Source organism: Chiloscyllium punctatum, chromosome 3, assembly GCF_047496795.1.
Source record: "Chiloscyllium punctatum isolate Juve2018m chromosome 3, sChiPun1.3, whole genome shotgun sequence".
In the NCBI taxonomy this organism is placed as follows: Eukaryota; Metazoa; Chordata; class Chondrichthyes; order Orectolobiformes; family Hemiscylliidae; genus Chiloscyllium; species Chiloscyllium punctatum.
In genome coordinates, this window is record NC_092741.1 from 64,718,945 (window position 1) to 64,746,767 (window position 27,823).

Consider the following 27,823-nt stretch of genomic DNA (forward strand, 5'->3'; position numbering starts at 1 on the left):
CTACTGGTATGCTGTTTAATGCAAATTCAATAACCTCTCTAAGGCTATTAATAAGCAATATTGCTGTAACATTGAGAGCAAACAGGGTGGTACAATGGTGTGGTACCTATTTAATGTGAAGATTGTACCATTCTTATGCAAACATGTTTTCTTCTTTTACAACGTCTATGATGGGTAAAGAATGCATCTGGTTGTGTGAGGTGGTATATATGAAATCTGCTTTTGATCCTTCACACAACTGTTAGAAATATTCCTGAACCTGCCAGCGCAGTACATTTTAAAAGAAGGACCATAAAACTCACTCAAATATTATCACTGATCCTTGAAATTTTTAGCTGAACCACTCCCTATTATAATTTTCTTTCCATAAAGTTGAAAATTAATGACTGTTCTTCTGAATATGCTCAGCAATGTTTATGGGGTTTTAATTTTAGCATTCTGAACAACCAGTCCAACCTTTTTTTAATCAGAATATATGTTTCCTATACATATGAAGAAACCTTCTTTAGGTTTAGTTTGAGTTGAAATAAAAAAAATTGAGGTAAATTGTAGGATACATAATTTTTATCTGATTTCAACTTGTGATGTCCACATTGAATGTTATTGTTAATGCAATGTGAGTACCAGAATGCTAATTTTCACAGCTAAATGAATATGAAAACATTTATTTGACTTTGTCTCAACCATGATTTTGTCCCAATGTGTGGAATTTTATTGAAGAATCAAGGAATTCCCTTTTGTTCCCTGCCTTCCTCAAGCATGTAGCTTGTAATCACCTGAGATTACATCAAATTGATCTCAGCTATTTGAAATTGGCAATTTTCGTCAAATTCTTATAAATGTTGGACAGTTTTGGAGCTTAGCAGGATAACGGTGAAGTTATTCCACCTCCACATTAAAATTGCAATAAAATAATAATGGGGAATGACTGAGCTGAAATTGTGAAGGATGAGTGATCATTTGAGCCAGTTTTATAATCCCTCTTATTCCTCCTCCAGATTCATATATCTGTGTGTGCTCCATTTGGCAGAGGCATTGATTTGGGGGTGCAGAAGAAGAATGTGTTCATTTCAGGTCATGGCAAGTATGAGTGAAATGGTGACGTGGATCTTTCAGGACACATAGGGATTTTGTATAGGTTCATCCATGGCGCTTCTTGCTCAATGTTGTGATGCTAAATGATAGCTGCACTGTTATCAGCCAGTCAACCAGCCATTCTGCTTGCATTATCATTTGTACCATCTAAACTGTTAATTTACTTCAGCTTTTCAATTCCTTGTTTTAACCTTACCTTGTAAATATTCAAAAATATCCTCAAGATATGGACTTAAGGAGTGGTACTTTATCCTGTATTGTTAACAGGGGCAATTACTGATGGCAAAAATATAAAGGTCATAAGTAATTTCTTGTTTTGTTTTTATTGCTCTTAATTGCTCTCATTTATAAATCATCATTTCCAGTTATTTTTCAGAGGAATTATCTGAGCAGACAGAGTTGAGTATGGGTGGAAATTGAACCTCTTGTAGTGTGTCCATCTTACAGCACTTGAGAGCAACACTTATCAATCCCTTTAGGAGCTGGCTGAGGCCAAAGTATTGCCAGTTTTTGGCAGAACTATGAAATCTCACCCAATGATGTGAATGGACAAGATTTATACTAAGTCTCACTGCCTCAAGAAATAGATTAGATTACTTACAGTGTGGAAACAGGCCCTTCGGCCCAACAAGTCCACACCGCCCCGCCGAAGCATAACCCACCCATACCCCTACATCTACCCCTTACCTAACACTATGGGCAATTTAGCATGGCCAATTCACCTGGCCTGCACATCTTTGGACTGTGGGAGGAAACCGGAGCACCCGGAGAAAACCCACACAGACACGGGGAGAATGTGCAAACTCCACACAGAGAGTCGCCTGAGGCGGGAATTGAACCCGGGTCTCAGGCGCTGTGTGGCAGCAGTGCTAACCACTGTGCCACCGTGCCGCCCACAAATAGTCTACCATCAAACACTTATCAGAGATTGACAATTATGAGTGACAATACTTAGTTCTGGATTTTCATCTTTAGAGTATTTTAATGGTGTGTGATCTTATGGTACACGTTTTCATTTCAGGCTTACAAAATGTGAGTTGGACTAGTTTGTAGACCTGCAAGTGTCCTCCTAACTCAGGTCCGACTTTGCCCATAGTTTTTATTTATTCAATGAGCCACATACACATGTCCTTCCCCCATCTCTTCCCCACATCTCATGACCCCTTCATGTCCTCTTTGAACCAATTGCCACCTTCATTTACACTTGTATCCTCCATAACCATTCACCAAGTACCGATCATGGGTTATTCTAAAAAGTTATGCAATGAGAGTGGGAAATATTTCAAGTGCATGTGCAAAATGACAGGAGATGGTGGTGTAATGGTAATGCTGCTTGCCCAGTAATCTGAAGGCTCAGGCTACCAATGTGGGGGCATAGTTTCAAATGCCACCATGGCAGATGGTGGAATTTCAATTCGATTATTATATTTGGAATTTAAGCTAGATAACTCAATGATGACTATCGTTGATTATTGTAAAAATGCAGTTGATTCACTAAGGTCCTTCAGAGAAGGAAATCTACCATCCTTGCTTGATCTGATCAATGTGACGTCAGACTCACAGACACTTAAACATCTTTCGAAGTGGTCTAGAAAATAGAAAGCAGTACAAATCCTTTAAGTCCCCATAATTAAGTGAAAATAAAGCCACTCACCATATCATGTTAGTTTATGTTATCACAATTGGTTAATACTGTCAACCTTACCCCTGAGCATTTGTGCCAACAGAACATTGGCAAACTCGAGCCATTCCAGCTTTTGCAACTAAGACAAACATTCATAATAGCCAAAGCTGTCACAACATTGGGTTTCAGCTACCAAGGATCTGAAATTGAAAAAACAACTGCTGGAGAGCAATATTTCCATTTTAAAGTAGATTGGTGGTCAATAAAAGGAAGGGAGAAATGTTTAAAACATTTTCACATTCAATATAGGGGGACAAAGGAATATTTCTTTCAAAGTCAGAAATGTTTGTACGCTTAAAGTACAATACAAAACAGCTCGGGAGAGTTTACCACCATGTTTATCTATGTTTTTGAATGAATTGTGGAATTTTCTTCATGAAAAAAGGTACTTAATTGAATGTTAGCACTTACGTAATGGCAAATATGATGTTAAATGCACTAGTTGGATTATGACTAATAATTAAATGCCAAACTTTGTTTAAATTTAAATATGCAGGTTGACTATGATTGGTTAAGGTATTGTCCTGAGAACTGATAGAGAGAATGTATGTATTCTCTTAAAGCGGGCATGGTTTATATTCTTCCTGCAAAAAACATCACCCTGTGTATTAATGTATATAGCTTCCATACACACAAGTGAGTGACATTATGAGCCTGACTAACAACCTGAAGTTGGTTATTAATGTAATGTATAGCACACTTAGGATTATTTAATGATTGTAGTCCAATCACAGAATTGCTTCCAATGTTGACATGGGTTTTTGAGTTCTGCAAGCACTGTCAGTACCTTGCCTATTGTTATCAGCTGATGGTGCATGCTGTTTTAAAATTATCCAACAATCGTTTGGATATATGGAGACATTCCTAACATCACACAGGCATGAAATGTTCCACATGTTCCGGACTTGTCAACAGACTTCCCTAAGTTGTGATGAAATTTTGATGGAGGTTCCTTTTTTGAGGCTTCCATAGCCTCGTCCAGCACCAAAAACATAGAGTATACGAAGGAATACACATTTCCAGTGCTCCTCACAATGTTGCAATGACCTCAAAAGAGGCATGAACATGTTTTGCACCCCAAGCCTTCCCAATCCTTTGAAAGATCTCACCAAAATGGCAGAGGATCAGGAAAGCACATTTCCTTAAAAAAAAATTAGCCAAGTTCTGTATTTTGCCAACTGTTTTTTAGCTTTCTTGAGACAAAGGATTGTCGCACAGTGTCCAAATTTTTATGAATCCTGCTATATCAGTGCAAGTATGGTGGACCAAACTGCCAGACTGAATTACGGATATTGGTGAATCTTTGGTTTCGTCACTTCTGGTCATGTAATAGCTAATCGTATGACATCTTCAAATGTTAATGCATTTAAAGGTTCGATCTCCTGTAGTTGGCTGTCTGTGCTTTGTATTTTCACATCAACAGCTATTTGTGTAAGATGTTATGTGAACCAAGTCATTTAGTAGATGAAGAGGGGAACCCGAAGGCTGGGATCCAGAGCAGGATGGAAAGGAACTGAAGAGCAGTGTAAACAGAATACTGAATTGGCTGAAACTGATGGTGGTGAAGAAACTGTTAAGAGGAATTGAGAACAAAAGGACACCAGTCCTGCCATGTGTGTGGGGCTCTTTGCAGGAGCTGCCCAATGAATGCCTTCCTCCCTGTTCTTTCTCCTGCATTTCTACGACTTAATTGTATCAATTACACCAGCAAAGATCAACGTTGATCTTTTTTTTCCACAAGAATGATCTGCAAATGGTGACACTAGCAGATTCAGGAAGAACTGTCAAAGGGAATTGAGTAAACTCCTTAAAAAAGGTTAAGTTTACAGGTGTTAGCAAAGAGTGAGCAAGACTTACCAAGCTTGTATGGCAGGACAGGCCAAAATGGCTTCCTCCCATAGTGTATCATGCTGTGAACTTAGATATATCTTTCTCCCCTAACACAGAAAACAGGTCTATGGATGAGGTGGGTTGTTGTCTGTTACAGTTTAAACAAGTTACAGACAACTCTGACTAGAATGTTATGAATGAATTTGCCCAAGTATGGGCAAGTATCTGACAAGACTGAAGTGGTCAAATCAATACAAACACAAGCTGGTACCAAAGTCCCAACTTTATTAAGAACAAAGTTACAATAATCTTTAATATTAAACTTAATATCTCTAGTCCTGTTTGGCCCCTTAAGGTTATAATACTTCCCAAGTCTCTTGTAGATTTTGCCGTCGCTCTCACTGTGGTTCTGTCTCTAGGCTGCTTTCTTCCTCTCTCTCTCTCTCTCTCTCTCTCTCGCTCTCTCTCTCTCTCTCTCTGGATTGTCAACTTGTCTCTGCCTCTTTTGATGCTGGTCTCCTCCAAAGACGTCAGATGATTCCAAGAGCAGTTCAAGAAAGTGATTTACAGGTTAACCTTGTTTTTATGCCTTTTAGATGGCTTTTTTGGAACTTTCTATACTCTTGGCCAATCAGTGAGACACTCTTAACAGTTTAAAACAAGAATCAATCATTTAGATTGCATGTTACTGTTAGTTTCTTTGCGTAGCAAGATATGATGTTTTTCTGTCTGAACTCTCCTTTGTTTAGTGAATAGATTGTGAGGGTATGCCTGTCCAGAATAACTGTTGCCTTTTATGCTATGCTAATGTCATTAGCACCTGGCTACTGTGTTTGCACTGTTTCTGGAGTGTGGGATTTGTGGTTTCAGAGTTTTACTTGGCCAATGTACCCAACCATCCCTTGCTGTTTGGCCAAGTTATCAATCTCTGTATTTTAACAGCCAGAATGCTACTATAGGGTGGGATCTTCTGTGTGACCAGTTCAACTACTGCATCCATATCAATTTCCAAACCTGATTAGATCACAAACAAATTAGGATATAATAAGGCAGTTTGAATTGGTTTAGTTTCTTTTGAATTGATCACAGAATGGGGTTTATGTTCCAATTGAAAAAAAAATCAAAGGTGCTGATGAACTGAACCATTAACTGTTCCTCTTGAAATCAACTTTTTAAAACACAGTTTATAAGAAATGGACAGTTTGTAAATGAGCTTTTACCAGTCTTATCGCTCAGTGCCCAGTTAATGAAGATTTTTAAGTTTTCTCTAATCCAGAATAATGAAGTGAGTGCTATAGTTATGTGTTTTTATAATCCCCGCCACAAAGAGATTTTCTCAGGCTCCACTAATTTTCTTCAGCATCAGCACAGTTCACACTTGTCTCAGGTAATTCCTGAAGAAAACTAATTGACGGGTATTCTTTACTATAGTGTCATCACTATAAAATCTGTTGACTCAATAATGCTTCAGAAGAATTGAGTCAATTTGAAAAGAAAATTTATTTTAAAAAATGGCCCTGGAGATTGATCCTGACCTACAACCTCAAAGAATTCCTGTTTCTCTGGGCAAATGGATTCTCCTTGTGAAATAGGTGTCTGCCGTTCCTCTGTGCAGCCTTGGAATGTCCAGGGTTCATCTGGCGGTATGTAGGGCTTCCCCTTGCAAGGTGAAAGAATATTTCCTGAGGAACTGCTCACTAGATATCCCAGAGCAGGACACAGAGTGAAAGGGACTTATGCTTATAGCTGACTCAAGCTGACCAGAAGTGGAAAGAGAATATTGTGGTTCTCTTGGCTTACCACACAAAAGAAGACTTCGAAAACATGAAATAACATCTTTGTAAAATCTTGCTCTGCAATCCCCCTGAAATCCAAATGGAATAATTGCAAAAAAAAATTGGAAAAAGCATATAGAAAATCTGAAGTCCCTCTGCTCTCATTAACATTGCAATTTGCATTGTCGGAACCATTACTAATCACCTCTTTCCTCATTTGCTGAATGTAAATGATGCCGGAGAGATGGAACCTGATTTCTGGTGGACCTTCCGTTTAGTTCTGAGTCCCAGAAGAATCAGGGGAAACTGGTGTTACAATTGGAAGGCCCGAAATGTGATAATGAATGGAGAAATCCAAGAGATAGTCACCAAAGACTAACTTCTGTTGGACTCAGCCTTGCCTGAGACACAAAACAATTCAGTGGAGTTCACCTTTGGGGTTCATTGGTTGAATTGTTGGGATTCAATCCCCTTGAAACCCAGATGAGGTGTGCACCATTGGCTGACCAGAGGGTGAGAGTAGGCCCAGGCTTCAGGCCTCTCTCTCTCTCTCTCTCTCTCTCTTTCTCTGCTTGCTCAAAGAAGTCAATGTTTTAGGTGTAACTCTTCTTTGGTCCTGAAGAAGGGTTACACCCGAAACGTTGACTTCTCCACCTCCTGATGCTGTCTGGCTTGCAGTGTTCTTCCAGCCTCCTGCTTGTCTCCCTTGGATTTCAGCATCTGCAGTTTCTTTTTTGTCTCCTCTCAAAGATTACAAACAGCCTCCATTAGCAGCCAGCAAACCCCTTTATCAGTGGCCTGCAAATGCATTCAAATTTTCTTTCTCTTCAGTCACTGCGAGATCCATCTAGGATATATCGAATAGGAAAAGGCTACTTTGAATGTGCCAGAGTCGGGACAGAGAAGCAAGCAATCAATGAAACATTGGGTGCTGGGTGTGGAGGAGGGGGCAGAAATGTGGTGACAGACAATCTGTAAGCATTTCACCCTAAAGAGCTGCATATATTCTTGTTCAGTAGGAATGGCAAATGTGAGAAACAGAACTCACTCACAAATCAATCAGCCTGAGACAAAGCCTTGGAAACAAGAACAACTTATTACAGGCTTGCAAGCACCGGACACCTCTGCAATCAAGCAGAAATGCGCACGAAAACAAAACATTAAAGCATTCTTATTCAGTTTACAAGTTGCAGAATCACGCCTCCCTTTTCCCATCCTATCATAAGCCAATTACCTCACTTGTTAGTTATTTTCTTATCTGGCCATCCTGCTGTCCTTGTCTGCATTCTTTGTTCCTTGTTTGTTGCACCTTGTTCTTTTATCCAGTTTCTCTTATCAAATATAAGCTTTACTGTGAAATGCTCCTGCTGCTTCTTTTTGTGGTCAACTACAACCCTTCATAGTAATTTCCTAACTTAAAACTATTTTCTTTAAAAGACCCTCTCTTTTCATTAAAGTCTTAGCCTTAAGTATGCTACATGCTACATGCTACAAGAATTAACACCACCCCACCTGCAAAAACAACATTTCTAATCTCCCACACAAAGGAGAACTTTACATACAACAAATAATGAAGCCAATCTTCCAAAACCACATCAGTCACTCGTTTAGTTACTTTGATTTTTTTCGGATGCAGTGTAAAAAGTAGCCAGGAAATGTGAAGCCATTATCATGTTATTTAATGAGCTTGATGACTCCTATTCAGGAGGAGAGCCTTTCCAGGACTGCATTTACAGACATTACTGGCCTTTCAACAATGCATGTGGTGCTATTTAACTAATCATTTTCATTATTCACCAGGTGCCATAAGTAGAGTAGAACTCCTTGTCCATAATAGAAATTGTTGGATAATTGAGAGTTCCCTATACTTACCCTGACACAGTTAGCATTTAGATTCTGATTGATCTTGTTAGATTCTCTAATCAAATTCCCAGTATGTGTGGATAAATCACACATTTTCTCCATTTTAAAATTGTTTCCAGAGAGGAAGCCTGTTTCCTTGCTTTTCCAATACAAAAATAAATGGTAAGTTCTGCATGCAGACCTACAGCTAATAACAACTTATGAAGGGGTCCTTTTTTGAACTGGCAGTTCTGGTATTTGATTTTTGTCTTTTTTTTGTGCTTTACACATTTGGACGTGTGCCTCAAGATTTGCTTACTTTTAATGGACGGGGTAATTGAGGAGTGAAGATGCCTAAATCCCTGGTGTGAGCTGCTGGTGGATGAACCTCTGCATCAGGGTATGGACATCATTAAGTCATTCCATCTCATGTTATAAATCCCAGAATCTGTGAAAAATCATTAACTGAAATGATCATTGCTATGAAGCTATATAGGCTAGATAGGACCGATGAAAGTTCAAAGGGGCTTAAGAGACTCAAGGAAGAATTCTGTTGTTTTTCTGTGGGCTTTGGTGAAGGCTGAGGCCTAGAAAGTTTTGCCTTTAGATCTAATTTCTCCGACTTCTTTCTGTTTCTATCTAAATTTATCCCAGTAATTCTGGGCACAGAGCTAACAAGAGTGGCCACCAAGAAGCTCCAGCAGAAATGAAGATTTTCATCCCTGGTATCATTTACATCCAGCAGATGGGAAAGGACCGTGAATTGATTTCTTGGATCAAATGCCTCTGTCAGTATGATATTGCCTGAGTGCTTCCTTCTGTCTTAGTTCAGTCAGCCATTCCACAAAGACTGGATTCTTGTTGAGATGGATGTCTAAAGTGTATTAATAACACTATGTGATCTGTGGTGATATCTAAGACTTACATATTGTCTGGGTTCTAGATGGGTTCTAGTCTGAGTTCCCCTCATTCCTGATGAAGGGCTTCTACCCGAAATTTCCTGCCCCTCGAATACTGCCTAACCTGCTGTGCTTTTCCAGCACCATTCGAATCTGGATTCTAGTCTTACCGACTATGACAGTTACATTACATACACAAAAATGAATGACTGAATGCACCACACAGACTCCAATGCACTGAGCAAGGAATGACTAAAAGCCAGAACCTTTATACTGGAGGGTCAATTGTCGTAATGTCATGTAACTGCCCAAAAGGTACACTGCCTGTCTGGTCTGGAATCTGTGCAATAGCACAGCAGAGTGATCAGCTGAAAGTCAAACAGCAACTTAGATACAGGCAGAGGGATCTTGCTGGATGTAATTCTCAGCTTTCTGCTACTATCCAATTTGGGTTTTCAGGGAATTGGAGAGGAAAGTCTGGTGCAGACTGCTACTTCATATTTTCCTATTTCCTTTTGTGGCAATGCAAGAGGGCTACAGGAATTATAGAATCATACAACATGGAAAACAGACCTTGCGGTCCAACTCGTCCATACTGACCAAGTTTCCCAAACGAAACTAGTCCCATTTGCCTGCTTTTGACCCGTATCCTTCTAGCCCTTTCCTATGCATGTACCTGTCCAAATGTCTTTTAAATGTTGTAACTGTGCCTGCACCTACCACTTCCTCTGACAGTTCATTCCACATACGAACCATCTTCTGTGTGAAATTTAGAAAACAAAATCAATGTTGGACTCAATCTTGGAATGTCATTGACAAGGTAAGCATTTCTAGCTCATGGCTTTTCACTAATCCAACTAGTTCACTCCAGTAGTGTTGAAACTAGCTTTTTAACCTCTGTTCTTGGGCAATTTTCCAAAGGAAAAACATAGAATGTGTCTCCAGTTTGGAACATAATCCATAGAGGCTGACTTGCTGTTGTAGTCACAAGAAATCACAGTTCAGTCTGTTTGATGATTCTTTGGCACTTTATGTGTTACATTCCATCATCTTCACACAGGACTCAGATATTCACTTATTTTAAATCCACAGTTTTTCTGTAGCTGTACTCCCTTTAGACGCAACAAATTTTGGAATAAGAAGTAAAACAAAGGTCTATAAATTCTTGGGCATTCTGATCTATCATCATGACAATCCAGGGTACAGGATGACTTCTCAGTTCAGCAATGTTTGAAAAATTTTTATAGTTTGGAAGAGCAAAGGGGGACACTCGGATAAGACTAAAGATCAACTTCCTCACAAGGAAAGACTGCGCAGTGCTTTCTTGGAGATTGAATCTCTGATGTTTGTGTGCTGCTGCATAATTACTTGCTTTTACAATCTATTTTGTGGAGAGAAGCTGAGCATTTGACCCAACAGATCTGTGCTTGTCTTTATGCTCCTCTTGCAACCGCCCCCCCCCCCCCCCCCCTGCTTTCACACTATACCCTTTTCCATTTGTAGCAGTGTGTTGTTTGTGTCACTTCATAAGTTGGGGGTGAAGCCACCATCAAATCCACCAACATCATTATTTATTTCTAACTTTGTGCTATACTCAGTCAGATTCCCCTTTGCAAGAGTGAAGTGTTATGTGTGTCCTGGCCAGTTGTTTGTATTTATTCAATCGAGAAAGAAGCGACAAAGAAGCATAAGGAGAATGAAATAATTTGACTGGTTATTTCAGAATTTCACGAGGTCAGGAAGTGATGACTGTACATTTTCTGTTTTCACATTATTTTTTTCTGTTCACTCGTTGCACCTCTCAACATTGGAAACAGTTAGTTCTGTATTTAATCCCCAATGAACTTAAATTCCTACCATTGCCCTATACTGTGGGATGGCATCGGTTAGTTCAGATGGCTGGCCAGCTGGTTTATGATGCAGAGTGATATTGACAATGTGGGTCCACTGGATTGGCTGAGGAAGGACTCTCCTTCTCAACCTCTACCCTAGTCTGAGATATGATGGTCCTTCGGTTAAGCCACCACTAGTTCTCTCTCTAATAGGAGAGCAACCCTATGGTCTGGTACGACTATGGCGATTTTACCTTACAATGGATAATGTGGCTCTGTTTCCTCATTTATCTAATTATAAGATTGGCTAGAATTGGGCTCACACTGTTGACTACTGAGCATGCCGCAGAAAGCAACATTTTTAGAAAACATGTGATGCAGCTCGTTTACTCCTTTTAAAGGTTGTCTGTCCCTTTGTCTGCAGGGGCTGTGTTACTGGGTCATCAGAGACAAAGGAAGGCTCCCAGATGTAATGCTGGTGGCCTTAATCATAGAAGTGGACAGGACAAGAGAGGTTGTGTTCCCACATTTTGGGGGAGCAGGGCTCAAGAACCACCTGTAACAGGACTAGCAATAGGTATTCCAGGTGTTCAATGTAAGGAGTCTGGCCCTGAGATGGGACAGTGATGCAGCAAGAAGTGAATTGACCTCATGGTCAATGAATGGATTTCCAAAGGCCCTCAAAACCACTATAACACCAACTGTTTTACTGCTCAATGGATCACACCACCATTCAAGTCTCACCCTTACTATTTAGATGCTCAATGTTGGTCTCACACACACATTCCAATCGTGCTCTTATTTTCCATGTTTCTTTGGCTGTGAATTGATTTGAATTCTTTGGAAGGCATCTCGCTGTATGGCATAATGATGTTTCTTGCCATATTTTACCAAATGTACCTATCAGGCGTAAGCACAGCTATTCAAACTCGACTTGAGAAAGATTTCCCCTTAAATGCTCACAAATCTGTCAACATAAAAAAAAGCCATTTAATAACAATATCAGATTTACATTATCATATTTAGTGGGCATAGCCTGTTGATCTATCAAGCTTCACTGTCTTCAATACCTATGTGTATAATTTCTGCTGAGCTAAGAACGCTAGTGGGGGTTGGAACCTAGTAAAACATTTGGCTCGAGATGCCATTTCTATAAGTAAACCTTCCTGAGCTGAAATGCAGAGAATTTTGAAGTTGAGTGAAAGGTTGGCTAACCAACTGGTCAGTCTTATCAGAGGCTTAGCAGATAGATTTTCAATTCAAGAGGTCAGCGACGCATTCGGTTTTTCATAAAGGTACATCCTGTACAAAAAAGCGGAACAAATCCAAACTGGCCAATTAGCTCCCCATCAGTCTAAACAAAAGCTGAAAAAAACTGTACATGCTGTAAATCAGAGACAAAAGTAGAAATTGCTGGAAAAGCTCAGCAGGTCTGGCAGCATCTGTGGAGAGAAATCAGAATTAGCATTTCAGGTTGAGTGAGGAAGAGTCACTGGACCAGATGACTGAGCTTTTTCAGTAATTTCTATTTTGAACCCCAAGGGTTTGGACTAGACTGGAGTGTGGTCAAAAATAGAAATTGTTGGAAGAGTGTTGGAAACAGTCACCAACAGTCCTAGTGAGTAGCACTTGCTGAACAACAACTGAATCACTGATATTCAATTTGGAATCTGCCAGCGCCACTCTGTTCCTGACCCTTATTACACCCTTAGTTCACAATTGGAGAAAAGAGCTGAATTCTAGAAGTGAGGTGAGACTGACAGCCCTTGACATCAAGGAGCTCGAACGAAAGTGGAATCAATATAAATCTACTGGTTGGAGTTATATTTGATACAGAGGAAAATGATTGTAGATATTGGAGGCCAATCATCTCAGGTTCCAGGACATCTCAGGTTAGTTTCTTTGGCTGAACCACCTTCAGCTGCTTCATCAATGACCTCCATAATAAAGTCAGACATTTGCTGATGATGGTACAGTGTTCAGCACTGTTTGGTATCCTCTGACACTGAAGCAGTCCGTGCCCTGGATAGACCTGGACAACATCCAAGTTTAGTTTGACAAGTGGCACCATACGTGCCTGGTAATTACCACCTCTAACAGGGGAATCTAACCATTAGCTTTTGATATTCAACATCATTAGCATCACTGAATTCCCCACGTTCGACATCCTAAAGGTTAACATTGACCAGAAACTGAACTGAACGAGCAATTTAAATACTGTGGCTACGAGAACAGTAAGTTTGTGAGAACATTTTCCAGATGGCCATTATCAATTGTTTAAAATGTGCTTCCTGCTTTCACTCCTGAATCGCCAAGCTCTGTTTTTAAAAGGCTCACCGCCAAATTCTAATCTCGATTAGGCCTAACATTGAACTTTGAAATGTCTTGGGAGAACTTATTATATTAAAGAGGTCACATAGCTGTACATGTGTTCTTGCAAATGTTCTATTTTTATTTTTATGCTTTGGTTCAAAAGAATGCTCAGAAATGATTGTAAAAAAGAACAATATTATGTTCTTGTGAAACTTGTTCAAATATTCTAATAATTCTGAATTTGTTTCACCTGTTCTGATACTTTGTGACAAATTAGCATAAATCATTTAGAAATAAATGTCAAAACAATTTGATATAGTCCTTATTAAAAGTGTGCCTGACTTCATAAGCAATAAATTTACTGGAAAATTAAACAGTTCAGTCTCATATGTGGAATAATAACTGCCAAATGGTCAGAAATAGAGTACCAGGTATGAAAAAGAGTTTAGAATAGTAAAGATGAACAGTTATATTTCATTTCTGAAAGTCAACAGCTGGAAGTTCAAGGCGAAAGCGGGGACTGCAGATACTAGAGATCAGAGTCTAGATTAGAGTGGTGCTGGAAAAGCACATCAGGTCAGGCAGCATCTGAGGAGCAGGAAAATCAACGTTTCGGGCAAAAGCCCTTCATCAGGAATGACTTCCTGATGAAGGGCTTTTGCCCAAAAGGTCGATTTTCCTGCTCCTCGGATGCTGCCTGACCTGCTGTGCCTTTCCAGCACCACTCTAATCTAGACTCTGCTGGAAGTTCAAGGTTAAAGATATTTATATTGGGTCATATGATATGTTGAAGACCCTGCACATGTTCTGTAAAGTGGTTGAGATCAGCTTGAGGTGGAAGTCAGCTTTCATTACCTCTAACCTGACAGGCTACAAATTTGTACATGCATGAAGCTCAAAACATTGCTCATATCTTGTCCTGTACTCAGCAATTCTGTCATCCTTAAAAACATGCGATTTCAAAGTTATGATGAAGAAAGAGGAATAACTCTGTCTGCTTTTATCTATGGCGAGTGTGTGATATGTATAAACATTGAATGTTATAACTGTGCAGTTTTACACTGTGAATTTTCATCTACAAGGACTTAAGACTGAATTGCCCCCAAACAGTTTTAATTTGATTATTCTGATAAAATCATACAGCACAGGAGGAGGCATTCAGCCCATTGTGCCTATCCTAGCTCATTGAAAGACCCATTCAATTAGTCCCATTCCCTTAAATAACTCAGCAAATTGTCTTCCTCAAATATTTCTCCAATTTCACTTACTATTGAGTTTGCTCTCAATGGACTTTCAGGCCAGAGATTTCAGATCATACCAATTTGTTACATAAAGAAAATCTCCTCATCTTACCTCTTTGGGCACTCCTTTAAATCTGTTACCTCTGGTTACCAAACCTCCTGTCAGTGAAAGTACTTTCTGTCGACACACTCTCCCAAAACTCTTAGGTGTAGATATTCTGACGGCCAAAGAGTTACTGGAGCAGGGCAGACTGGAATTACATGTTGCAGAATCCCACTGCAGTAGGTTCCATGGAAATTGTCCAGGAATTCAAACTTCCGGTAGCAATTTCACTGGAAGCATTTCAAAAAACCTCCTAAAGTTGGAAATGTTGGAGGGCTCTGACTCATTTGAATTTAATTGATATCCAGGAAATGTTAGAGGATTCATTTCTGAATGACAATTAAACCGAACTGGCATTCACCCTGACATCCATGAGCTACATTTTCCAACACTTGCGCTATCCCTGACAGACCATTGGCCTGATCTGACACCGAGTCATCTCGATTTAATCATCCCCAACTTCTGGACCCAACACGACCAGGCCCTCACATAACTGGCACTGAAACCCACTTTACTAACCTGAACCTCCTAACCTGACCCAACTCTGCCAGAGATGACATTGCCTACTTATACCCAACACCTCCCCCCAATCCCCACCACCACCACCTCCCATTACAATTCTGGTTTGAAACCCTCTTGACCCGATCCAATAACTCTCTGGCCTTAACTCCTCTTCCAATTGGCCAGATCCAACATTCCCTTACCCCAGCGTGACCCTTCAACCCCCATCTCCCAACACTAACTCTCCACTCTGCCTTGAACCCAACAAAGCCCAGGATCCTTGTATACTTCATCATAACAGATTTCTCAACTTGCCCTTCCATCTTCAAAGATATGTCTACATAAATCCCCAGGTGCCTCTGTTTACTGTTTAGTTTACATTGTCTCTCCTCAATCTTTCATGAAGATGTATCACATCACATTACAAACACATTCATTTTACCTATCACATTTCCTCAGCTTGCCTAAATCTTTCCAAGTTTATTGTTAACCTCCCCATGGATGTTTACAAGTTTCACATCATGTGCAAACTTTATAATTATGACACATAAAGTCAACTTCATTACTACATGTCATCAAACAAACAATAGTCCTATAACTGTCCTTAGTTAATTCTACCATATAAATTATTTCAAACTGAAAACAGTTGTGCACCACTGCTCTCTGCTTATCTTACCCAAATGCTTTTTTCACCCATTCACTAGCCCTGTAATCCTAAGGGCATTGAATTCGGTAAGAATTCTACAATGTGGTACTTCTTTAAACATATTTCAAAAGTCAATACGCACAACATGAACTGCATGAATCTTATCTACCATTTCTGCTGCTACCTGTGACTTCCCTCTTTGAATCATACACCATCCTAACTTCTAGATATTTGGTCATGCTTTCACTGTGGCAAAAGTCTGAACTGCCTCCCTGTCGTGGTGTGTGGATATACCTATGTCTTATATATTGAAGGAAGGGTTAATCACCACCCTTGCCAGCACAACCAGAGGTGGACAATAAATTTTGGTTTTGCCAGCAATGCCCATTTATGAAACAATTTATTTTAAGTGCAGGATGTTGTATGTGGTGCTTTTATGTTATAGCTGAGTCTGACCTGTATTCCTTTTTATTGGGTTTCTTTGTTCATGGTAACAAACAATGAAATAATTTTTATGTTGCTTTGTTGTATCATAATAGCAAATAAATTTTGGTCACACTTTTTGCAGGAAACATGAGGAAACTGGCTTTTTATATCTACTTTGTCAATCTCCTTTTGCATCTTTATCTCAATTACATCTCCTTTCATTCTTTTAAACTCCAAAAAATATAAATCTATACTACACAATCGCTCTTTATAAGACAATAGTTTCATCTTTGGAATTAATCAAATAAACCTCCTTGGTACTGCCTCTAATGCGACTTCACCCCTCCTCAACACAGGGGATCAATACTTCGGGTGTGGTCTCACTAATGCCTGTAGAATTCAGTAACACTTCCTTATTTATATACTTTATTTCTTTAGCAATAAATGAAAAAAGATCTATTTAGTTTCTTTCTTATCTGCTGTACTTGCATATTAATTTTCTGTGATTCATGCACAAAGACATCCAGATCCTTCTGCACTGAAGAACACTGAAGTTTTTTTTCATTTAAATAATAAGTTGACTTCTATTCCACTGACCAAATGGATAATATCACACTTGGTGATGTTAAACTTCATCTGCCACATTTTTACCTATTCACCTAACCCTTCATATCCATTTGTAAATTTCTTATTTCTTTATTGCAACTTACCTTTCCACCTGTTTCGTGTCATCTACAAATTGGGCTTTAGCATCCAAGTCATTAATATTGATTGTAAATAGTGGGGGCCCAAAGACTGTGGTGACCCATTATTTGCAGAAAAAAGCTACTTTTCTCCCAACTCTGTTTTCTGTTGGTTAGCCAATATCCTGTTTAAACTAACAATTTACCCGTAACCCCATGTGATCTTACTTTGTGGAACACTGTTTCAAACATCTTCTTGAAGTCTAGATACACTATATCCAGAGGATCCCCAGTAACCACATTGCATGTTACATTTTCAATGCACTTATAAAGCCATTGCTTCCTCAAAGATGGTTTCTATCAATTTCCCAATGACCCATGTTAAACTAATGGTTCTGTAGTTTCCTAATTACTGCTTCCCTCTCTTTTTGAATAAAGACATTATATTAGCACTTTTCCAATCCACAGGAATTTACCCTCCTTAAGGGAATTTTGGAATATTAGAACCAATGCATCCACTGCATCTGCTGCCATGTCCTCTAAGACCTCTAGAGTGTAGAAATTAAGCCATGGGGACTTGTATGTCTTCAATCCAATAGTTTACTCAAAACTTTTTCCATAGTAATGATGATTATTCTGAGTTCCTCCCTTTCTATTAACTCTGCATTACCTGTTACTATTGGGATTGTACTAGTGTCCGTCCTTGTGAAAACTGAAGCAAAAACTGCATTAATGAAAACACCAACGGCTCAGATTTGCAGATGGACAGAACCCAATTTGCTCATTTAATTCCTGAATTTGAGGAGGCAGAAGTAGAAGTTTTCTCTATCCCATTTGAATGCGTAACAGAGCAGCTAAAGTAGTGAATCCAACATCGGCTCCTATAACTGAAGAGGAAGCGCTCGGAAGAAGTGCACAAAATTTGCTCCCTCTTTCCTGTCTGATCATAAAGCAATTGAAAAGGCCATTTTAATTGTGTGCTGGTTAAGACTAGAAGGGCACCATCAAAAATTCCTGCTGTATCAGAAGGAAACAGCTGTATCAGACATGTCCGGGATTATTATGGTGCAGAATGAAGCCATTCATGCTTGCACTGGCTCTTTAAACTCAGAAAGGATGACATCTTCCTCTGTTCAACCATCATGGACATACTTAATGAATCCAACAGTTTTACTCCATTTGAATTAGTTTACAGGTGCCAAGTGCAAAGGGCCTCTGAAACTACTCAAGAAGATTTCTTTAGAACAGAAGGAGAAAGTCTACATGTTAGACCACAGAGTGGAGCTCCATGGGTGACTGTTGCGAGCCTGTGATGAGAACCAAGAGCACTTGAAAATTTCTCAAACAATGATGAAACAAAAAGCAAATGAATATGCCAGGGTGAGATCCTTTCAGCTAGGAGACCTTTAAATATGAGGCAAATCCTAAAAGGTCCGGTTCCATGGCCAATGCAGAATAGCAAAGAAACTCAGGGAAGTGAATTATCTGACTGAAACACTAGATGAGTGAGAAAAGTAAAGGACTACATTATTAACCAATACAAATCTGCTGCCATGGTGAAAAGGAATACAAATCTGATTACTTGTTGTGTGAAACTTAGGGTAAGTATCTCTACTCGGAGAAGGTGACGGCTGGATATGATGATGGGCTATTTCCAGAAACGCCGATTCTCCTTCTGCTCCAATGCTTCGTGACCTTTTCCTGCACTTTCTCAACTAAGTTGGTGTTCTCCCTTGTCAACAATATGCGTCGATTTATACAACTTCGATGGCCGTCAAAGGGCACAGTTACTGGCCACAGATTCTTTCTTTCTCTACCAGTAGTACTTGATTTGCTATACATGCAAAAGCCGCTCGGTTCAGTGCTATGGCACACACTCATTTGCTATTGTCACAGCGCACAGCGGATTCCTGATGTCACAGTCTCTGTCAAATGCATCAAGTAGGCTCTAAAATTGATTTTTAACAAATCAATGCTCTGTGCATCTGCCATTATCTGTGAAAGGCATGAAATTGTTCATTTTGTCCTTGAGGAGGAGGGAAACCACTATATTTCCTGTGTTATGACATCGTGTACACCCCCCCCAACCCCCCGCCCCCATCCCCACTATTTTAAACCAGCAACACAGAAGATTTATCCCTTGCGGCAATCTGTTTAAAATTCGAGAAGCCAAGAACCAGTGAAAATTAACACTTTTTAAAAAAAAGTCTAATAGAGAATAATTAACTAACAACTATTTACAGCTCCTTTCTCTAACCTATCTTTCCCTTTACAATACTAGTCCAATAAAGCTGCTGATTTAAGATTTCCCAAAAAATTCAAATTTAAAAGCTAGCCAGCTGTCAAATCTTCTCTTTGAATCTTCCTCTGTAGATTTGCTCTCCAGGGCAGTGTTGATGCTTTTCTCTGTGCAAACTTCTTCTCTATAAAGGTTCCTCTCAGAGAGTTCTGACTAGCAGCCTACATCTGTTGTTCTTTTGGCAGTTCTCCTTGTCGCTCTGACTAACTGTTCTAAAATGTCTGATTTTATACCCCAAAGCATCGGATCATTTCATTGGTGTTAATATTATCAAAATACTAAATACAAACTTGATTGGAGTTTAGTATCTTGGGGCATAATTTAAATTGATTGGCTGAATTTGAATTTGTTTCGTCTCATTGCAACCCAGGTGCTGCTAGCTGCTGGACAAAATGTTACATTGTAAGTTTTCTGGTACTCCGTGTGCTTGCTAAATCCTTGAATTCTCTCAAAAGTATGGTATACCTCTACACTTTCATACACATGCAGAAGGTGTGAAACCTGCATTTTGATCACAAGAAAAGCATGGAAAACCTCTGCAAACTACTATAGCAATGTAGCATTACTGTTTAATAGAATGAAAAGTTTTAGGAGAAGGAAAAGAAGTCAGCATTTTTATTTACAGATGTAAAAGTCATCAAAGGAAATATTACAGCAGCATTACAACTTTGCAGAATTTAAAAGCCTTAAAATAAGAATAAAAATTGTCAAATTAGAAATTCATGGCATGTAAAATAATACAATCTGCAAGCTTTAATAACAGAGGTAGGGCAAATAGAACTTGGGATGGGACATCTTGAAGAAAACAGTTTTTAAGATATAGAATTTCTTAATAATTAAATACTAAATTGCAAGATGAACAAGTAAATACTTTACAGTATTCAGGAGGACTTATAGCTAATATGTTTTTCATTGTAAAAACATAAAATAAAGCATAGATACTTTTTAACAGATGCTACAAGCTTTGAACAATTACTTTAAACTGAGAAAACATAACATTCTCAGTAGATGAGTTCAGTAGCCAGATGAATCCTTAGGTAATTTAATCAATGATCTTTGGAGATAAGTCGAAATCAATAATCCCAGAGTTTTAAAATGAGAATTCACAAGGGGAAGAATTATTGCTGGGAATATTGAGAAGATTTTGTTAGATATATGACTGAGCAGAAGAGATTTAACTCTGGGGCAAGTTATTCAAGTGTGATGGAAGCAGAAACTAACAGGAATCATGGACAAGTCTTGAAAGAAGAACAACATTTTCACTGGAGAGAAGAAAGAATCCATTAAGGTCATTATGTGTAACTATCCTAGAGACACATAACAAGCCAACACAAAGAGTAGGCCACACAGCAGATACTGACAGTCAGCGTCAGCAACATGGAACAAGGACATCTCACAGGCACAAGCTGTGCTTGACTATTAAAAACAAATGTTATAGCTGTGTGTCACTTCTAGAAGATAAGCAGACGTAGCACACAATTTGAAGAGCAGCAAACATTCAAATGCCTTCTCTTACAAAGATAATTATGTGGTAGAACTATCACCATTAGAGAAGACATCCATTCTATTCCTAGAAGAAATTGGTGATCTAAAGAACTTGAGCTTGACAGAACCTGTTAATGTGAATGCACATTTCATTCATCTTTAGCTTGATATAGTGGTAAGTGTCGCAGTCTTATCGAATACCATGGTTGAAAAAATGTAAGTCACAGCCTACAGAAATGAAACTATATAGATCAGATGGCATAATTCTCAACAACGAAGACATGCTACAAGTCATTTGTAACACAAAGCAAATACTGACAATAAGAATGAGTAGTACAAGGCATTTGAGCTCATTGAGTAATTATTAACTGAATTTATTCAGACAGCAAAATTATGAACTCAGCAAATTTCTATTGCAAACTTGAATTTGCTGTCTGACAATGAGACAACACAAGTACAAAAGGGATATTTCATTTCTTCATCATTCATACCATCTTGACATTTAAAAATCATGTAGTTGAGAATGTGGGTAGAATGTTAAATATGTTTGCAGATGACACAAAGATTGGATGGGTGGTTGGCAGTTAGGACGTAGGTTTTAGCTTACAGGAGAATATAAACGGATTGGTCGGATTGTGAGATCAATGGAATTTAACACTCATAAATGTGAAGTGATGCACTTTAGAAGATGGAACAGGATAAGAGAGTATTCAATGAATGGCAAAATACTAGAAAGTTCAGAGGAACAAAGGGATATTGGGATCATTGTCCACAGATCCTTAAATATAGCAGGACAGGTAACAAGTTGAATAAGAAGGCATTTGGGATGCTTGCCTTTATCAGTCATGGTAGAGATGAGATTAGATTAGATTCCCTACAGTGTGGAAAGAGATCCTTTGGCCCAACCTGTCCACACCGACCCTCTGAAGAGTAACCCACCTAGACTCATTTCCCTACTCTACCCTGACTAATGCACCTAACACTATTGGCAATTTAGCAATGCCAACTCACCTAACTTATACATCTTTGGATTGTGGGAGGAAACCAGAGCACCTGGAGGAAATCCATGCAGACACTGGGAGAATGTACAAACTCCACATAGACTGTCACCTGAGGCTGGAATCGAACCTGGGTCCATGGCAATGTAAGACAGCAGTGCTAACCACTGGAACACTGCATACAGTTCTGATCACTGAAACATAGAAAGAATACAACTGCACTCGATTGGATATAGAAGTGATTCACCAGGGTGCACCTGGGATGAAGTATTTCAGCTATGAAGACAGACTGGATAAATTTGGGTTTTTTCTTTTGAGCAGAGAGGTTGAGGTGGGACCTGATAGAGGTGTATAAGTTTGAGAGGGGCATGGACAAGGTGAATAGAAAACATCTGTTCCACTTTATTGAAGGGTCCCTAACAAGGGGTTATAAATTTAAAATAAAAGGCAGGAGATCTCGAGGGGATTTGATGAAAAAACATTTTTACTCAGAGGATAGTGGGGGTCTGGAATGCACTGTCAGGAGGGTAATTTAGGTGTGAAATCTCACAACCTTTAAAAGGTACTTGGATGTGCACTTGAAGTGTCATAACATTCAAGACTATGGGTCTCTTGTTGATCTAAGCAATAGTGACTAGTGTAGTAGTGATATATTTTTGGCAGTACAGACTTGCTGTACCACAGGGCTTCTTCTATATTGTATAATTCTATGATTCAATCTGAATTATCAGTACGAATGACAGATATAATGCTACCTAAGTAGAATTCATCCAGTATCAAATCTGAGGATTGGAAAATACCTGGTACACCAATGTAATATCCACAGAAAGTAAATGAAGATGTCCAACCTAATCAATAGTTGAAGTGAAGAGTTTAAACACTTCAATGCAGATCTATCAACAAAGATTTGCTTGTGATGTCCACAGGTTAGGATATAATCAAACAACAGAAACTACTTGGTTTAAAAATCAGGGTATCGTGAAGAAGAAAGTTATTCTTTCTACCAAGCAGGAATCTTCCATAATGGAACTTCATGAGGATTACAAGCCACCCAGGTGTTGCTATTGGGTAACCATCTGATTCAGCAGGGAAGAATTCCTCTGTGAGAGACATTGAAGAGATTAAATATCCTTCAGATAAGGTAATTGGCCAACCAGCTGGGTTAACAGGAATAACATCCTCAGTGAATAGCCTCTAGGACATAAATGGTCCTCCAGTGGAGAGATAGGGTTTATGGACAGTGCAATGTCAAGGTCTGAATCAAAGTGAAGAACAGAACCAAGGTGAATAATACTGAAGTCTGAAGAGGAGTGCGAAACCTCCAGATCATGCAAATTTTCAAAGTTAGAGTCATCAGGATTGGGTAGTGATAAATATAATTATATGTATGAATGTATGTATGTTAATGGAGAAGAAAAAGATCAGGGGGATATTGTGATAAATGATGGTCCAGGAAGGGTTAATGTTGTGAATTTCATTAAGCTCCATCCAACCTAGAATGCAGGCTTGAGTGGGAATAAAATACTACATCTTACAATCTTGTTCAGTGCAGAACAATTTCTGCTAGTCTCATTGTAGTCTTAATGACAATATAATCTTACTCTATAATGTAACATGTACCTGATTGCTATCATTCAATGATCTACAGTTTGTTAAGACAAGAGCCTCTTTGTCACAAGACTCACCCATATTGTTTCTCCAAAACTGTAATCTACAAAGACTTTGAAGCCAAGGCTCAGAAAGAGGAATGTAGGAAGGATTCTTGCTTCTGCAAATACTACTGTTACATTCTCATTTTGCCTAACAATAGGAGTAGGCCTTGCTTTGAGGTTTTCAATTGGTTCCACAAATTAGTTTGATGGTCAAAGACTCCGAAGGAATGAGTCGGAGAGTCAAAGAGAGACAGAGTGAGGATCAGTGAAGTAAGCTCCATGCAGGAAAAGTGCTGTTATTATCTGAATGCTGCAAAGGTGACTGAAGGCTCTATGTAATTGGGGCTCAGGAAGAAACCCTGGTAACTGGTGGTAACCAATCAGGAAGTTAGGGATAAGGAGATGGCCTGGGAGCTAGTTGACGTAGCTAGGCACTGGGGCTAGGGCGAAGGAAAGGTCCTGGGAACCAGGAGGACTTAGAAGAAAGCACTGAACCACTAATAGTTGGGTGCAGCAGAGTGAAGTTGAAGAAGGTTACAGCCAGGTTTTGCTTTATGAAACCGAACAAAGTTAGAGCACAGAGAAACCCAGGGGCCTGGCAGTCTTATTGAAGCTAGTTGTCTATGGAAAAGCTGAAGCTAGACCTATGAGTATTTGCTGGAGCAGTTTCCAAATAAAAGGTAGGAATGTAGACCCAAGGAAAGAGAGTGAATTACCATCATGTGAACAGTCATTGAGTCAGTCCATAACAGAGTGGCTTTTGAGGGATTTTCAAAAGCCAGGTTTTGAAAGTGAATATTTGGCATCCCCCGTGAAGTTTTAATGACAGCTTGAGACTCAGAATGTCACTGCCACCTTAGGGCATTGCTGAGACAGCTGTGGGATCTCCCTTTGCTGTTTGCTGTTTTCTGTGGGGTGTTCAACATTGTTTGTCTCTAACCCATTTTTACCACATTTTAGTTCTGGATGATAGAGATTATGTTATTTTCAAGAAGGTGTTAGATATATTTGTGAGAGCTAAAGGTATCAAAGAGAATGGGAGGAAAGCGAGAATGGGGCACTGAGTAAGAAGATCAGCTGTGATCATATTGAATGGTGGAGTGGGTTTGAAGGACTGAATAGCCTACTTCTCCTCTTATTTTCTATGTTTTGTTATCTAAGAGTGTATGTATGTAAATAATAGATTGCACTATTCTCCTCACTTTGTGTAGTCAAGTTTATTTTTGTTTATTCAAAATTATTGTATACTGTTGATTTTGTTCTATTAGTACATCCTGGGATCTCATACCTTTTCTACTTTAAAAAATAAATTACTAGTCCTTAGTGAGATTTTAAAATAAATTCTGACGTAGGATCATGGCATGTTCCAAAAAAGAACATGATCCCAACAGAACTAATAAGGTGCTAAATGGTTACTGTTCTCCAACCAAAATAAATACAGGCCACTTTCTTTTCAATGTTCATGCATTGGGTAAGTAACCTATTAATATCCTTGAAAGAATTATTGTCAGAGTCCTACTGAAATTTGCCAGCTAGCCTCCAGGCTTAGAGGTTTTGGGGATCAGGTCAACACCCGAATGCCTGACCCATTGGGATGGTTTGGTGGATGGGTAAAGTTGATTGTGTTGATGGGCAACATGTTTGATTGCCTTTCACAATGGTGGTCCAGGGATTTTTACTTCAGTAGGTAAACATATTGAAGAAAAATGGGCCTGCTGCTTCTTTCGAGCTAAAGAGTCTCCTGTTGATCTTGCAGTTTTAAAGCCCACCCCATTTCCTTAATTGGACAATGAGCTATCCCTCTGGCCACCAAGTAGACAATTTAGGGAAAATCATGGCCAGGTTTCCCCCTCAGTGCGATGTTTTGACCCCCATTTGATCTGATGTCAGGGACCTGAAGCCTGCAGTGACATTTAGTTCTATGTGGTTGTTAGAATCATGCAAATAATTTTATCTCTTGCAGTGCGTTCCACGGACGGTGACATAATCTTGTGGAAAGGCAAACATTCAGTGAGGAACTGCCAAGCCAAGTCCTGGTTTGGTTCAAATTTGCTTCTTTTTCTTTTCAGAGTGTTTGCACAATCCTGACGATTTTCCTACATTCTACTTTAACTTTCTGCAATTACTATCAATAAGAAATGTGAAGGGAGGACAATTGTTTCTTCTTGCTGTTCATTCCACAATAAATTTATATCTTCTTGGTTGATGGGATGAGCAAAGTCATTTTTTCTCAGGTTAAGTGCCTGCTCTTGTTCTGTTAATTAAATGTTTCGCTGGGTTGATGATATGCATACGTTGGGGAAGTGTGTCTCCTGAGACTTTTTAATCATTTTATTTCCTACCAACTGTAATCTCTTCTAATTAAAGGACAGAACGGTGTCATGGAGTCTCACAGATCCTAACTTTTGAGTTAAATCCCAGGTAGACTTGAGAAATGAACCAAGTTGAGAAAGACAAGCTTCTGTCCTCCAAAGGTCAAGTTGACCAGAATAGAAACAGTCTGTTATATTTCACAGAAATGCATTGTTTTTAAAGTCTTCAGGCTGCAGACACTGAAAGGAACTCAGAGTTGTTTGGTCCCTAATGAAAGCATACCAATGTTTGTTTGAAAATGTTGTTATGTATTATGTGCACAAGGGACACACGACTTGAGGATCAGTTTAAAATATTGGCTTTAAAAAAGCCCTAGAATTTTCGGAATACTGAAAACTGAACATTGGCCAAAAGTAGCGGTAATCTGGCTATGTGAAGAATGAAAGCGGTTAAGCATTCAAGAGAAAGTTACTTTGTTAAATTTTGGTTAAGACCCACAACATTCCAGCTAACTGGAATGAAACATAATCTGCATTTTTGTATCTCAATGCATTGGTCGCAGTATTTAAATGTTCATTTTCAAAGTAGGCCTCAGTGCCTTTAACACAATGGCTTTGGAGGAAAGAAAACCCCATCAACCATAAAAATAACAAGAGAAATTTAAAAGTAAAGCAAATGCCATTATTTAGATGTCTTCTTGATATCTATTGACAAACACGATGTCAAAGGTATATTGGATTATTGCATAGTAGCTGTTTCTTTTCTCAGAATTAGATAGATTTCTTCACTCCACCTTGTTTCTCCCAATAACAGCACTGGGATCTTAGAGCTTAACTCGGTTCCTCCATTGCTATTTATTGGTCAGGAATTGTTCGGGCCTGCGTAGGTTTCATCACAGGGTGACAGAACTGGAGGAGTTTGCCAAATGTTAACATTAAATGATTGTTGCAGACCCCAGATGTGCAGGAATACACCTTCAGAGCCTATGGAAATAATCTGAAGAACTGCCTCCTGGATCTAGCAACCTCAGTGTTTGTAATTCCCTCACCCCAACAATTTACCTGTTAGCTATTCCACAGGCCTGATTTTGAAACTTCAATCTGGTGAGCTGCATGGAGATATCTGTTTGGTGTGACAACAGAATGGGCGACTTACCAGCATGCCTGAAAGTCAAAATAGACCCCTTTCCAATGCTTAAAGCTAATGCTAGTACAAAAGGCGAGGGGCGTGGGGTGGGGAGCATGTGAAGTTATGAGGATTGGAATTTATAGTGAGTGATATTTGTGAAGAATTAAATATTAATTTAAATTAGATTAATATTAATTCTTTCACAAGGAAAATGGCTGTGTGTTTTATTTCGGGGATGGAAAATAAATGTTCCAGAAAATGTTGATTTGTTTAGCGAGAAGTCTTTATGCTTATCAATAAGTTTTAAGGGTTAAGTTAGCATACAACTATGGGCATGTTTTTATTAATATGTATTTTTATATAGCTTTATTTATATACTTTTCTAAACACATATCAGTATTCAGAACCTTTTGATAGTTTCCAAGACTGAAGTTATCTCCTTAGACAGCATCAAAGCCAGTCCATTTCTTTCAGAATATTTAATACAGAGAATTGTGGAAAAATTAGAAGATAATTACTTCAGTCTTTGCCTTTTTCAAACAATGGCAGTGCTTGTGATTGGTTCCATGACAGCAGTAGAAAGGCAATCCAAAATCTGGTTAAATGAAGTATGAATACTTCATTTTAAATGCTCTAAATTCCTGCACTTCACTGTGTGAAAAAGAATTGAAATTAAACAAATGAATTCCATGAATGATAGCTTATGTCACAAAGTTGTGGGTAATTTATAGCTTCAGTGGTAAAACATGAAAGTGACAGTCCATTTCCTGTCTGACCATATTTACTTCTCATGTTGCTAGTCACAGAGTTTTCATTTGGATAGAGGAAAAATACTGAAGTTAAACAAGAGGAAATTGGATTTTAAGAGAGACAGGAACCACATGAAAATTTGCTTGCTATTAATATTGACTTCATACATGAAGTCTCAACTGGTCTCCATTAATTGTCTCCACAGTCTAACAGAAAGCAATACTTTTCTAATTGGGAGTGAAGCTGAGTGTCTTCCCAGCCCCTGAACATCATGGACACTGATAAGAAAGTTGGGAGAAAGGTGTGAAATGGTCAGTTAGGAGCTTCC